This window comes from Bombina bombina, chromosome 8 (assembly GCF_027579735.1).
Source record: "Bombina bombina isolate aBomBom1 chromosome 8, aBomBom1.pri, whole genome shotgun sequence".
Lineage (NCBI taxonomy): Eukaryota > Metazoa > Chordata > Amphibia > Anura > Bombinatoridae > Bombina > Bombina bombina.
In genome coordinates, this window is record NC_069506.1 from 1,027,501 (window position 1) to 1,040,374 (window position 12,874).

At 40.2% G+C, this 12,874-nt stretch overlaps 1 protein-coding gene across 1 annotated transcript in view; it reads left to right on the forward strand.

Annotated features, from left to right (window-relative positions):
• Nucleotides 1–12,874, forward strand: part of IFT56 (intraflagellar transport 56) — a 291,153-nt gene that overhangs the window by 95,565 nt on the left and 182,714 nt on the right. The window lies entirely within an intron of this gene.

Here is a 12,874-nt window from a genome sequence, read left to right on the forward strand (position 1 = left end):
TTAAAGGGATCGATAGATTTGGTTACTAATGTAATGGAAGAATGAATTGCCACAGGCTGATAATGTTTATTAAAGGGACATTGAACACTGAAATTGATATTTGATAAGAAACGTTATGGTTCTGTTTCTTCATTATTTCTACAGCTAATATAATTATAAAACATCTGCATATTATTGTCAGGTGAACCTGGAAAACATCATTGTGTCTGTCGGGTTTTTTTAATGTTACTTTTATGAGAGAAACTTTTCTAAATTGCTAATATTTTTAAATACATCTTCAGTGTATTCACTTTTTTGAGCTTTCAGGGAATATATATATATATATATATATATATATGTGTGTGTGTGTATGTGTGTGTATGTGTGTGTATATGTGATATATATATATATTTCTCCAACATTGGTGTGTCCGGTCCACGGCGTCATCCTTACTTGTGGGATATTCTCTTCCCCAACAGGAAATGGCAAAGAGTCCCAGCAAAGCTGGTCACATGATCCCTCCTAGGCTCCGCCCACCCCAGTCATTCTCTTTGCCGTTGCACAGGCAACATCTCCACGGAGATGGTTAAGAGTTTTTTGGTGTTTAAATGTAGTTTTTATTCTTCTATCAAGTGTTTGTTATTTTAAAATAGTGCTGGTATGTACTATTTACTCTGAAACAGAAAAGGATGAAGATTTCTGTTTGTAAGAGGAAGATGATTTTAGCAGACAGTAACTAAAATCGATTGCTGTTTCCACATAGGACTGTTGAGATGAAGTAACTTCAGTTGGGGGAAACAGTTAGCAGACTTTTCTGCTTAAGGTATGACTAGCCATATTTCTAACAAGACCATGTAATGCTGGAAGGCTGTCATTTCCCCTCATGGGGACCGGTAAGCCATTTTCTTAGTCAAACATAAAAGAATAAAGGGCTTAAAAAAGGGCTTAAAAACTGGTAGACATTTTTATGGGCTAAAACGATTGCTTTACTAGGCATATTATGCAGATTCTAGCTAATAATTGGCATTATAATCTTGGGGAACGTTTAAAAAACGGCAGGCACTGTGTTGGACACCTTTTTTAGTCTGGGGGCCTTTCTAGTTAATATAGCTGGGACTGTATAGGGGTTAAATTTAAAAACGTTATTTTAAGGGTTAAAGCTCTGAAATTTGGTGTGCAATACTTTTAATGCTTTAAGACACTGTGGTGAAATTTTGGTAATTTTTGAACAATTCCTTCATACTTTTTCACATATTCAGTAATAAAGTGTTTTCAGTTTGAAATTTAAAGAGACAGTAATGGGTTTAATTTAAAACGTTTTTTTGTGCTTTGTTGACAAGTTTAAGCCTGTTTAACATGTCTGTACCATCAGATAAGCTATGTTCTATATGTATGAAAGCCAATGTGTCTCCCCATTTAAATTTATGTGATAATTGTGCCATAGTGTCCAAACAAAGTAAGGACAGTAATGCAACAGATAATGATACTGCCCAAGATGATTCCTCAAATGAGGGGAGTAAACATGATACTACATCATCCCCTACTGTGTCTACACCAGTTATGCCCACACAGGAGGCCCCTAGTACATCTAGTGCGCCAATACTTATTACCATGCAACAATTAACGGCTGTAATGGATAACTCCATAGCAAATCTTTTATCAAAAATGCCTACTTATCAGAGAAAGCGCGATTGCTCTGTTTTAAACACTGAAGAGCAAGAGGGCGCTGATGATAACTGTTCTGACATACCCTCACACCAATCTCAAGGGGCCATGAGGGAGGTTTTGTCTGATGGAGAAATCTCAGATTCAGGAAAAATTTCTCATCAAGCTGAACCTGATGTTGTGACATTTAAATTTAAATTAGAACATCTCCGCGCACTGCTTAAGGAGGTGTTATCTACTCTGGATGATTGTGACAATTTGGTCATTCCAGAGAAATTATGTAAGATGGACAAGTTCCTAGAGGTTCCGGTGCCCCCCGACGCTTTTCCTATACCCAAGCGGGTGGCGGACATAGTAAATAAAGAGTGGGAAAAGCCCGGCATACCTTTTGTTCCCCCCCCCCTATATTTAAGAAATTATTTCCTATAGTCGACCCCAGAAAGGACTTATGGCAGACAGTCCCTAAGGTCGAGGGGGCGGTCTCTACTCTAAACAAACGCACTACTATTCCTATCGAAGATAGTTGTGCTTTCAAAGATCCTATGGATAAAAAATTAGAGGGTTTGCTTAAAAAGATTTTTGTACAGCAAGGTTACCTTCTACAACCAATTTCATGCATTGTTCCTGTCACTACGGCAGCGTGTTTCTGGTTCGAGGAACTAGAAAAGTCGCTCAGTAAAGAATCTTCGTATGAGGAGGTTATGGACAGAGTTCAAGCACTTAAATTGGCTAACTCTTTTGTTTTAGATGCCGCTTTGCAATTAGCTAGATTAGCGGCGAAAAATTCAGGGTTTGCTATCGTGGCGCGCAGAGCGCTTTGGCTAAAGTCTTGGTCAGCGGATGTGTCTTCCAAGACAAAATTGCTTAACATTCCTTTCAAAGGTAAAACATTATTTGGACCAGATTTGAAAGAGATTATTTCAGACATCACTGGGGGAGAGGGCCACGCCCTCCCACAGGATAGGTCTTTTAAGGCTAAAAATAAGCCTAATTTTCGTCCCTTTCGCAGAAACGGACCAGCCTCTAATTCTGCATCCTCTAAGCAAGAGGGTAATACTTCACAACCCAAACCAGCCTGGAAACCAATGCAAGGCTGGAACGAGGGTAAGCAGCCCAAGAAGCCTACCACTGCTACCAAAACAGCATGAAGGGATAGCCCCCGATCCGGGACCGGATCTAGTGGGGGGCAGACTCTCTCTCTTTGCTCAGGCTTGGGCAAGAGATGTTCAGGATCCTTGGGCGCTAGAAATAGTTTCTCAAGGTTATCTCCTGGAATTCAAGGAACTACCCCCAAGGGGAAGGTTCCACAGGTCTCACTTATCTTCAAACCAAATAAAGAGACAGGCATTCTTACATTGTGTAGAAGACCTGTTAAAGATGGGAGTGATACATCCAGTTCCAATAAGAGAATAAGGAATGGGATTTTATTCCAATCTGTTCATAGTTCCCAAAAAAGAGGGAACATTCAGACCAATTTCTTTCATGTAATTAGCAAGAGTCCATGAGCTAGTGACGTATGGGATATACATTCCTACCAGGAGGGGCAAAGTTTCCCAAACCTCAAAATGCCTATAAATACACCCCTCACCACACCCACAATTCAGTTTTACAAACTTTGCCTCCGATGGAGGTGGTGAAGTAAGTTTGTGCTAGATTCTACGTTGATATGCGCTCCGCAGCAAGTTGGAGCCCGGTTTTCCTCTCAGCGTGCAGTGAATGTCAGAGGGACAGTCAGTTTCATATTTGGGATAATGCATTTTAATTTAACATTTTTCTTACCTTAAAATTTGACTTTTTCCCTGTGGGCTGTTAGGCTCGCGGGGGCTGAAAATGCTTCATTTTATTGCGTCATTCTTGGCGCGGACTTTTTTGGCGCAAAAATTCTATTTCCGTTTCCGGCGTCATACGTGTCGCCGGAAGTTGCGTCATTTTTTGACGTTATTTTGCGCCAAAAATGTCGGCGTTCCGGATGTGGCGTCATTTTTGGCGCCAAAAAGCATTTAGGCGCCAAATAATGTGGGCGTCTTATTTGGCGCGAAAAAATATGGGCGTCACTTTTGTCTCCACATTATTTAAGTCTCATTTTTTATTGCTTCTGGTTGCTAGAAGCTTGTTCTTTGGCATTTTTTCCCATTCCTGAAACTGTCATTTAAGGAATTTGATCAATTTTGCTTTATATATATGTTGTTTTTTCTCTTACATATTGCAAGATGTCTCACGTTGCATCTGAGTCAGAAGATACTACAGGAAAATCGCTGTCAAGTGCTGAATCTACCAAAGCTAAGTGTATCTGCTGTAAACTTTTGGTAGCTATTCCTCCAGCTGTTGTTTGTATTGATTGTCATGACAAACTTGTTAAAGCAGATAATATTTCCTTTAGTAAAGTACCATTGCCTGTTGCAGTTCCTTCAACATCTAAGGTGCAGAATGTTCCTGATAATATAAGAGATTTTGTTTCAGAATCCATAAAGAAGGCTATGTCTGTTATTTCTCCTTCTAGTAAACGTAAAAAATCTTTTAAAACTTCTCTCCCTACAGATGAATTTTTAACTGAACATCATCATTCTGATTCTGATGATTCCTCTGGTTCAGAGGATTCTGTCTCAGAGGTTGATGCTGATAAATCTTCATATTTATTTAAAATGGAATGTATTCATTCTTTACTTAAAGAAGTCCTAATTGCTTTAGAAATAGAGGATTCTGGTCCTCTTGATACTAAATCTAAACGTTTAAATAAGGTTTTTAAATCTCCTGTAGTTATTCCAGAAGTTTTTCCTGTTCCTGATGCTATTTCTGCAGTAATTTCCAAAGAATGGGATAATTTGGGTAATTCATTTACTCCTTCTAAAGTTTTAAGCAATTATATCCTGTGCCGTCTGACAGATTAGAATTTTGGGACAAGATCCCTAAAGTTGATGGGGCTATTTCTACCCTTGCTAAACGTACTACTATTCCTACGTCAGATGGTACTTCGTTTAAGGATCCTCTAGATAGGAAAATTGAGTCCTTTCTAAGAAAAGCTTATCTGTGTTCAGGTAATCTTCTTAGACCTGCTATATCTTTGGCTGATGTTGCTGCGGCTTCAACTTTTTGGTTGGAAACTTTAGCGCAACAAGTAACACATCGTGATTCTCATGATATTATTATTCTTCTTCAGCATGCTAATAATTTTATCTGTGATGCCATTTTTTGATATTATCAGAGTTGATGTCAGGTTTATGTCTCTAGCTATTTTAGCTAGAAGAGCTTTATGACTTAAAACTTGGAATGCTGATATGGCTTCTAAATCAACTTTACTTTCCATTTCTTTCCAGGGTAACAAATTATTTGGTTCTCAGTTGGATTCCATTATTTCAACTGTTACTGGTGGGAAAGGAACTTTTTTACCACAGGATAAAAAATCTAAAGGTAAAAACAGGGCTAATAATCGTTTTCGTTCCTTTCGTTTCAACAAAGAACAAAAGCCTGATCCTTCATCCTCAGGAGCAGTTTCAGTTTGGAGACCATCTCCAGTTTGGAATAAATCCAAACCAGCTAGAAAGGCAAAGCCTGCTTCTAAGTCCACATGAAGGTGCGGCCCTCATTCCAGCTCAGCTGGTAGGGGGCAGGTTACGTTTTTTCAAGGAAATTTGGATCAATTCTGTTCACAATCTTTGGATTCAGAGCATTGTTTCAGAAGGGTACAGAATTGGTTTCAAGTTGAGACCTCCTGCAAAGAGATTTTTTCTTTCCCGTGTCCCAGTAAATCCAGTAAAAGCTCAAGCATTTCTGAAATGTGTTTCAGATCTAGAGTTGACTGGAGTAATTATGCCAGTTCCAGTTCCGGAACAGGGGATGGGGTTTTATTCAAATCTCTTCATTGTACCAAAGAAGGAGAATTCTTTCAGACCAGTTCTGGATCTAAAAATATTGAATCGTTATGTAAGGATACCAACATTCAAGATGGTAACTGTAAGGACTATCTTACCTTTTGTTCAGCAAGGGAATTATATGTCCACAATAGATTTACAGGATGCATATCTGCATATTCCGATTCATCCAGATCATTATCAGTTCCTGAGATTCTCGTTTCTGGACAAGCATTACCAGTTTGTGGCTCTGCCGTTTGGCCTAGCTACAGCTCCAAGAATTTTTACAAAAGTTCTCGGTGCCCTGCTGTCTGTAATCAGAGAACAGGGTATTGTGGTATTTCCTTATTTGGACGATATCTTGGTACTTGCTCAGTCTTTTCATTTAGCAGAATCTCATACGAATCGACTTGTGTTGTTTCTTCAAGATCATGGTTGGAGGATCAATTTACCAAAAAGTTCTTTGATTCCTCAGACAAGGGTAACCTTTCTGGGTTTCCAGATGGATTCAGTGTCCATGACTCTGTCTTTAACAGACAAGAGACGTCTAAAGTTGATTACAGCTTGTCGAAACCTTCAGTCACAATCATTCCCTTCGGTAGCCTTATGCATGGAAATTCTAGGTCTTATGACTGCTGCATCGGACGCGATCCCCTTTGCTCGTTTTCACATGCGACCTCTTCAGCTCTGTATGCTGAAGCAATGGTGCAAGGATTACACGAAGATATTTCAATTAATATCTTTAAAACCGATTGTTCGACACTCTCTAACATGGTGGACAGATCACCATCGTTTAATTCAGGGGGCTTCTTTTGTGCTTCCGACCTGGACTGTAATTTCAACAGATGCAAGTCTCACAGGTTGGGGAGCTGTGTGGGGATCTCTGACGGCACAAGGAGTTTGGGAATCTCAGGAGGTGAGATTACCGATCAATATTTTGGAACTCCGTGCAATTTTCAGAGCTCTTCAGTTTTGGCCTCTTCTGAAGAGAGAATCGTTCATTTGTTTTCAGACAGACAATGTCACAACTGTGGCATACATCAATCATCAAGGAGGGACTCACAGTCCTCTGGCTATGAAAGAAGTATCTCGAATTTTGGTTTGGGCGGAATCCAGCTCCTGTCTAATCTCTGCGGTTCATATCCCAGGTGTAGACAATTGGGAAGCGGATTATCTCAGTCGCCAAACGTTGCATCCGGGCGAATGGTCTCTTCACCCAGAGGTATTTCTTCAGATTGTTCAAATGTGGGAACTTCCAGAAATAGATCTGATGGCGTCCCATCTAAACAAGAAACTTCCCAGGTATCTGTCCAGATCCCGGGATCCTCAGGCGGAGGCAGTGGATGCATTATCACTTCCTTGGAAGTATCATCCTGCCTATATCTTTCCGCCTCTAGTTCTTCTTCCAGGAGTAATCTCCAAGATTCTGAAGGAATGCTCGTTTGTTCTGCTGGTAGCTCCGGCATGGCCTCACAGGTTTTGGTATGCGGATCTTGTCCGGATGGCCTCTTGCCAACCGTGGACTCTTCCGTTAAGACCAGACCTTCTGTCACAAGGTCCTTTTTTCCATCAGGATCTGAAATCCTTAAATTTAAAGGTATGGAGATTGAACGCTTGATTCTTGGTCAAAGAGGTTTCTCTGACTCTGTGATTAATACTATGTTACAGGCTCGTAAATCTGTATCTCGAGAGATATATTATAGAGTCTGGAAGACTTATATTTCTTGGTGTCTTTCTCATCATTTTTCCTGGCATTCTTTTAGAATACCGAGGATTTTACAGTTCCTTCAGGATGGTTTAGATAAGGGTTTGTCCGCAAGTTCTTTGAAAGGACAAATCTCTGCTCTTTCTGTTCTTTTTCACAGAAAGATTGCTATTCTTCCTGATATTCGTTGTTTTGTACAAGCTTTGGTTCGTATAAAACCTGTCATTAAGTCAATTTCTCCTCCTTGGAGTTTGAATTTGGTTCTGGGAGCTCTTCAAGCTCCTCCGTTTGAACCTATGCATTCATTGGACATTAAATTACTTTCTTGGAAAGTTTTTTGTTCCTTTTGGCCATCTCTTCTGCCAGTAGAGTTTCTGAATTATCTGCTCTTTCTTGTGAGTCTCCTTTTCTGATTTTTCATCAGGATAAGGCGGTGTTGCGAACTTCTTTTGAATTTTTACCTAAAGTTGTGAATTCCAACAACATTAGTAGAGAAATTGTGGTTCCTTCATTATGTCCTAATCCTAAGAATTCTAAGGAGAAATCGTTGCATTCTTTGGATGTTGTTAGAGCTTTGAAATATTATGTTGAAGCTACGAAATCTTTTCGTAAGACTTCTAGTCTATTTGTTATCTTTTCCGGTTCTAGAAAAGGCCAGAAAGCTTCTGCCATTTCTTTGGCATCTTGGTTGAAATCCTTAATTCATCTTGCCTATGTTGAGTCGGGTAAAACTCCGCCTCAGAGGATTACAGCTCATTCTACTAGGTCAGTTTCTACTTCCTGGGCGTTTAGGAATGAAGCTTCAGTTGACCAGATCTGCAAAGCAGCGACTTGGTCCTCTTTGCATACTTTTACTAAATTCTACCATTTTGATGTATTTTCTTCTTCTGAAGCAGTTTTTGGTAGAAAAGTACTTTAGGCAGCGGTTTCAGTTTGAATCTTCTGCTTATGTTTTTCGTTAAACTTTATTTTGGGTGTGGATTATTTTCAGCAGGAATTGGCTGTCTTTATTTTATCCCTCCCTCTCTAGTGACTCTTGTGTGGAAAGATCCACTTCTTGGGTAGTCATTATCCCATACGTCACTAGCTCATGGACTCTTGCTAATTACATGAAAGAAAACATAATTTATGTAAGAACTTACCTGATAAATTCATTTCTTTCATATTAGCAAGAGTCCATGAGGCCCGACCTTTTTTGTGGTGGTTATGATTTTGTATAAAGCACAATTATTCCAATTCCTTATTTTATATGCTTTCGCACTTTTTTATCACCCCACTTCTTGGCTATTCGTTGAACTGAATTGTGGGTGTGGTGAGGGGTGTATTTATAGGCATTTTGAGGTTTGGGAAACTTTGCCCCTCCTGGTAGGAATGTATATCCCATACGTCACTAGCTCATGGACTCTTGCTAATATGAAAGAAATGAATTTATCAGGTAAGTTCTTACATAAATTATGTTTTTGGATCTGAAGATCCTAAACAAATTTCTCAGGGTACCATCGTTCAAAATGGAAACTATTCGAACGATCCTACCCACCATCCAGGAAAGTCAATTTATGACTACCGTGGATTTAAAGGATGCGTACCTACATATTCCTATCCACAAGGAACATCATCAGTTCCTAAGGTTCGCTTTTCTGGACAAGCATTACCAGTTTGTGGCACTTCCATTCGGATTAGCCACTGCTCCAAGGATTTTCACAAAGGTACTAGGGTCCCTTCTAGCGGTTCTAAGACCAAGGGGCATTGCAGTAGTACCTTACTTGGACGACATCCTAATTCAAGCGTCGTCCCTGTCAAAAGCAAAGGCTCATACGGACATCATCCTAGCCTTTCTCAGATCTCACGGATGGAAGGTGAACAAAGAAAAAAGTTCTCTGTCCCCGTCAACAAGAGTTCCCTTCTTGGGAACAATAATAGATTCCTTAGAAATGAGGATTTTTCTGACAGAGGTCAGAAAATCAAAACTTCTATGCTCTTGTCAAGTACTTCATTCTGTTCCTCGTCCTTCCATAGCGCAGTGCATGGAAGTAATAGGATTGATGGTTGCAACAATGGACATAGTTCCTTTTGCACGAATTCATCTAAGACCATTACAACTGTGCATGCTCAGACAGTGGAATGGGGATTATACAGACTTGTCTCCGATGATTCAAGTAGATCAAAAGACCAGAGATTCACTCCGTTGGTGGCTGACCCTGGACAATCTGTCACAGGGAATGAGCTTCCGCAGACCAGAGTGGGTCATTGTCACGACCGACGCCAGTCTATTGGGCTGGGGCGCGGTCTGGGAATCCCTGAAAGCTCAGGGTCTATGGTCTCGGGAAGAGTCTCTTCTCCCGATAAACATTCTGGAACTGAGAGCGATATTCAATGCTCTCAGAGCTTGGCCTCAACTAGCAAAGGCCAAATTCATAAGGTTTCAATCAGACAACATGACGACCGTTGCATATATCAATCATCAGGGGGGAACAAGGAGTTCCCTGGCGATGAAAGAAGTGACCAAGATAATTCAATGGGCGGAGGATCACTCCTGCCACTTGTCTGCGATCCACATCCCAGGAGTGGAAAATTGGGAAGCAGATTTTCTGAGTCGTCAGACATTCCATCCGGGGGAGTGGGAACTCCATCCGGAAATCTTTGCCCAAATAACTCAATTATGGGGCATTCCAGACATGGATCTGATGGCGTCTCGTCAGAACTTCAAGGTTCCTTGCTACGGGTCCAGATCCAGGGATCCCAAGGCGACTCTAGTAGATGCACTAGTAGCACCTTGGCCCTTCAACCTAGCTTATGTATTCCCACCGTTTCCTCTCATTCCCAGGCTGGTAGCCAGGATCAATCAGGAGAGGGCCTCGGTGATCTTGATAGCTCCTGCGTGGCCACGCAGGACTTGGTATGCAGACCTGGTGAATATGTCATCGGCTCCACCATGGAAGCTACCTTTTAGAGAGGACCTTCTTGTTCAGGGTCCATTCGAACATCCGAATCTGGTTTCCCTCCAACTGACGGCTTGGAGATTGAACGCTTGATTTTATCAAAGCGTGGGTTTTCAGATTCTGTAATAGATACTCTGATTCAGGCTAGAAAGCCTGTAACTAGAAAAATTTACCATAAAATATGGAAAAAATATATCTGTTGGTGTGAATCCAAAGGATTCCCATGGAACAAGATAAAAATTCCTAAGATTCTATCCTTTCTACAAGAAGGTTTGGAGAAAGGATTATCTGCAAGTTCTCTAAAGGGACAGATCTCTGCTTTATCTGTTTTACTTCACAAAAGACTGGCAGCCGTGCCAGATGTTCAAGCATTTGTTCTGGCTCTGGTTAGGATCAAGCCTGTTTACAGACCTTTGACTCCTCCCTGGAGTCTAAATCTAGTTCATTCAGTTCTTCAAGGGGTTCCGTTTGAACCTTTACATTCCATAGATATTAAGTTACTATCTTGGAAAGTTTTGTTTTTAGTTGCAATTTCTTCTGCTAGAAGAGTTTCAGAGTTATCTGCTCTGCAGTGTTCTCCGCCCTATCTGGTGTTCCATGCAGATAAGGTGGTTTTGCGTACTAAGCCTGGTTTTCTTCCGAAAGTTGTTTCTAACAAAAATATTAACCAGGAGATAGTTGTACCTTCTTTGTGTCCGAATCCAGTTTCAAAGAAGGAAAGTTTGTTACACAATTTGGACGTAGTCCGTGCTCTAAAAGTTTTGAGTTAATTTACATTCTTTTGTATTCTGGTTTTTAGTATTGCAATTAGATAACAATTAGATTGTTTGCATAGGTGAGCAATTAGGAGGGACCCCACCCTATCTTTCTGAGGGTATTTAAAGAGATCTGTTTAGCTCTGCTTCTTAGCAAAGAGATCAAACTACAAAAGGATCAAATACATAAGGATATTTGAGTTATTTCAGGAGTTATTCAGGGTTATTCAGGCTTATTCAGTAGTAAATAATACTTATATTTTTCTTATTGTTAAAGTGTTGCATAGTTTAAAATGTCTCAGATACAGTGCAATGGGTGTTTTGCACTTTTTAATCGTTCTACTTTTTGGAGATTTAGGGGCTGTCCTGTTTGTAAGCAGTTTTCCCTGTTAAGGGAGGAAATAGCTAAACTTCAAGCTAAGGTAAGTAACATACCTGTTACCTCTACAAAGCTGCCTCAGAAAGAAGCCCCTCTACCCCAGAGATCAGCAAGGAGAGGCAGATGGATCACTGTAGGCTCTGGAAGAATTAGAACAGTAGACCAGAAGCATTGCCCACAACCTCTGCCATTGCAAAACTCCTATGCTGCTCTTGCCGAATATACTTGTGATGAGGAGATTGCTGTTTCTGAGCCCTCTGAAGCTGTAACAGGTCATTTAAATCTATTGGCACCTGATTCTCCAGGTAACATAACACAGGAAAGAACTGCAGATGTGTATTTGAGGAAAAGATTGTTAGTGGGTGACTCTATTTTGAGGAATGTTTATTTAGGTGAAAGTAAAGGAGAAACAAGGGAGGTTAGATGTCTTCCAGGAGCTACTGCTCACAGGGATAGGAATCGTATTTTGAGAATTGTTAAGGCAGCAGGAAAGGGAAGTGAGTTAGATGTGATTGTACATTTAGGAACAAATGATCTGGCTAGTAATCATGTTGCTGCTGTTCAGAAAGAGTTTTGTGACCTAGGTAATCATTTAGAGACTGTGGCATCAACTCTATCATTTTCTGCTATTTTACCTGTGTATGGCCAGGAAGCAGGAAAGATGGAGCGGATAACAACATTTAATTCTTGGTTAGATAAGTGGTGCAGGGAACGAGGATTTGGTTTTATTGGCCATTATAGCTCTGTTTGGAAAGATACTAGGTTATTTAGGAGAGATGGCTTGCATTTGGATGCTAAAGGAACAGAGTATCTGGGAGAGGAGTTTAAATACTTTATTAGAAATCATTTAAACTAATAAAGGGGGGTAGCATTAATATATCCACCTGCCCCCCACAGCATGCCAAAACTGTTAGTCCAAGTAACAATTCTAGAAATTCTAGTAGAAAAATTCTTCGTGCCATGAGCACAAATGCTCGCAGCTTAGGAAATAAATTACCTGAACTCATTTCAATAATGACTAGGGACAACTTGGATTTAGTAGCTATAACAGAAACATGGTACAATGATTTGCATGACTGGGACATAGTCATACCTGGATACAGGTTATTTAAAAAGAACAGAGTAGGAAAGAAAGGTGGAGGAGTTGCTTTGTATGTAAATGAAAATATAAAGGTTACTGAAATTGTAGGAACAAATGATGAGGTGGAAAGTATTTGGGTGACTTTGGAAATTGGAGATAAAAATGTTTTTAGAATAGGGGTTGTATATAGGCCTCCATTGCAGGATGAAAAACTGGACAATCTGTTATTAGATGAAATAACCAAAATGACCATGAAGGGTAAGGTTATAGTACTGGGGGACTTTAATTTGCCAGATATAGACTGGAAGATTCCTTCTGCCAGATCGGCTAGAAGCAGGTATATTCTTGAATCTCTGCTAGGGGAATCACTTGAACAATTAGTCAAGGAACCAACTCGTAAGGAAGCTATATTAGATCTAATACTTACAAACAGTGATACAGTTTCAGATGTGTCTGTAGGTGAGAACTTAGGATCCAGTGATCATCAATCTGTTTGGTTTAGTATTCATGTTCAGGAACTGTC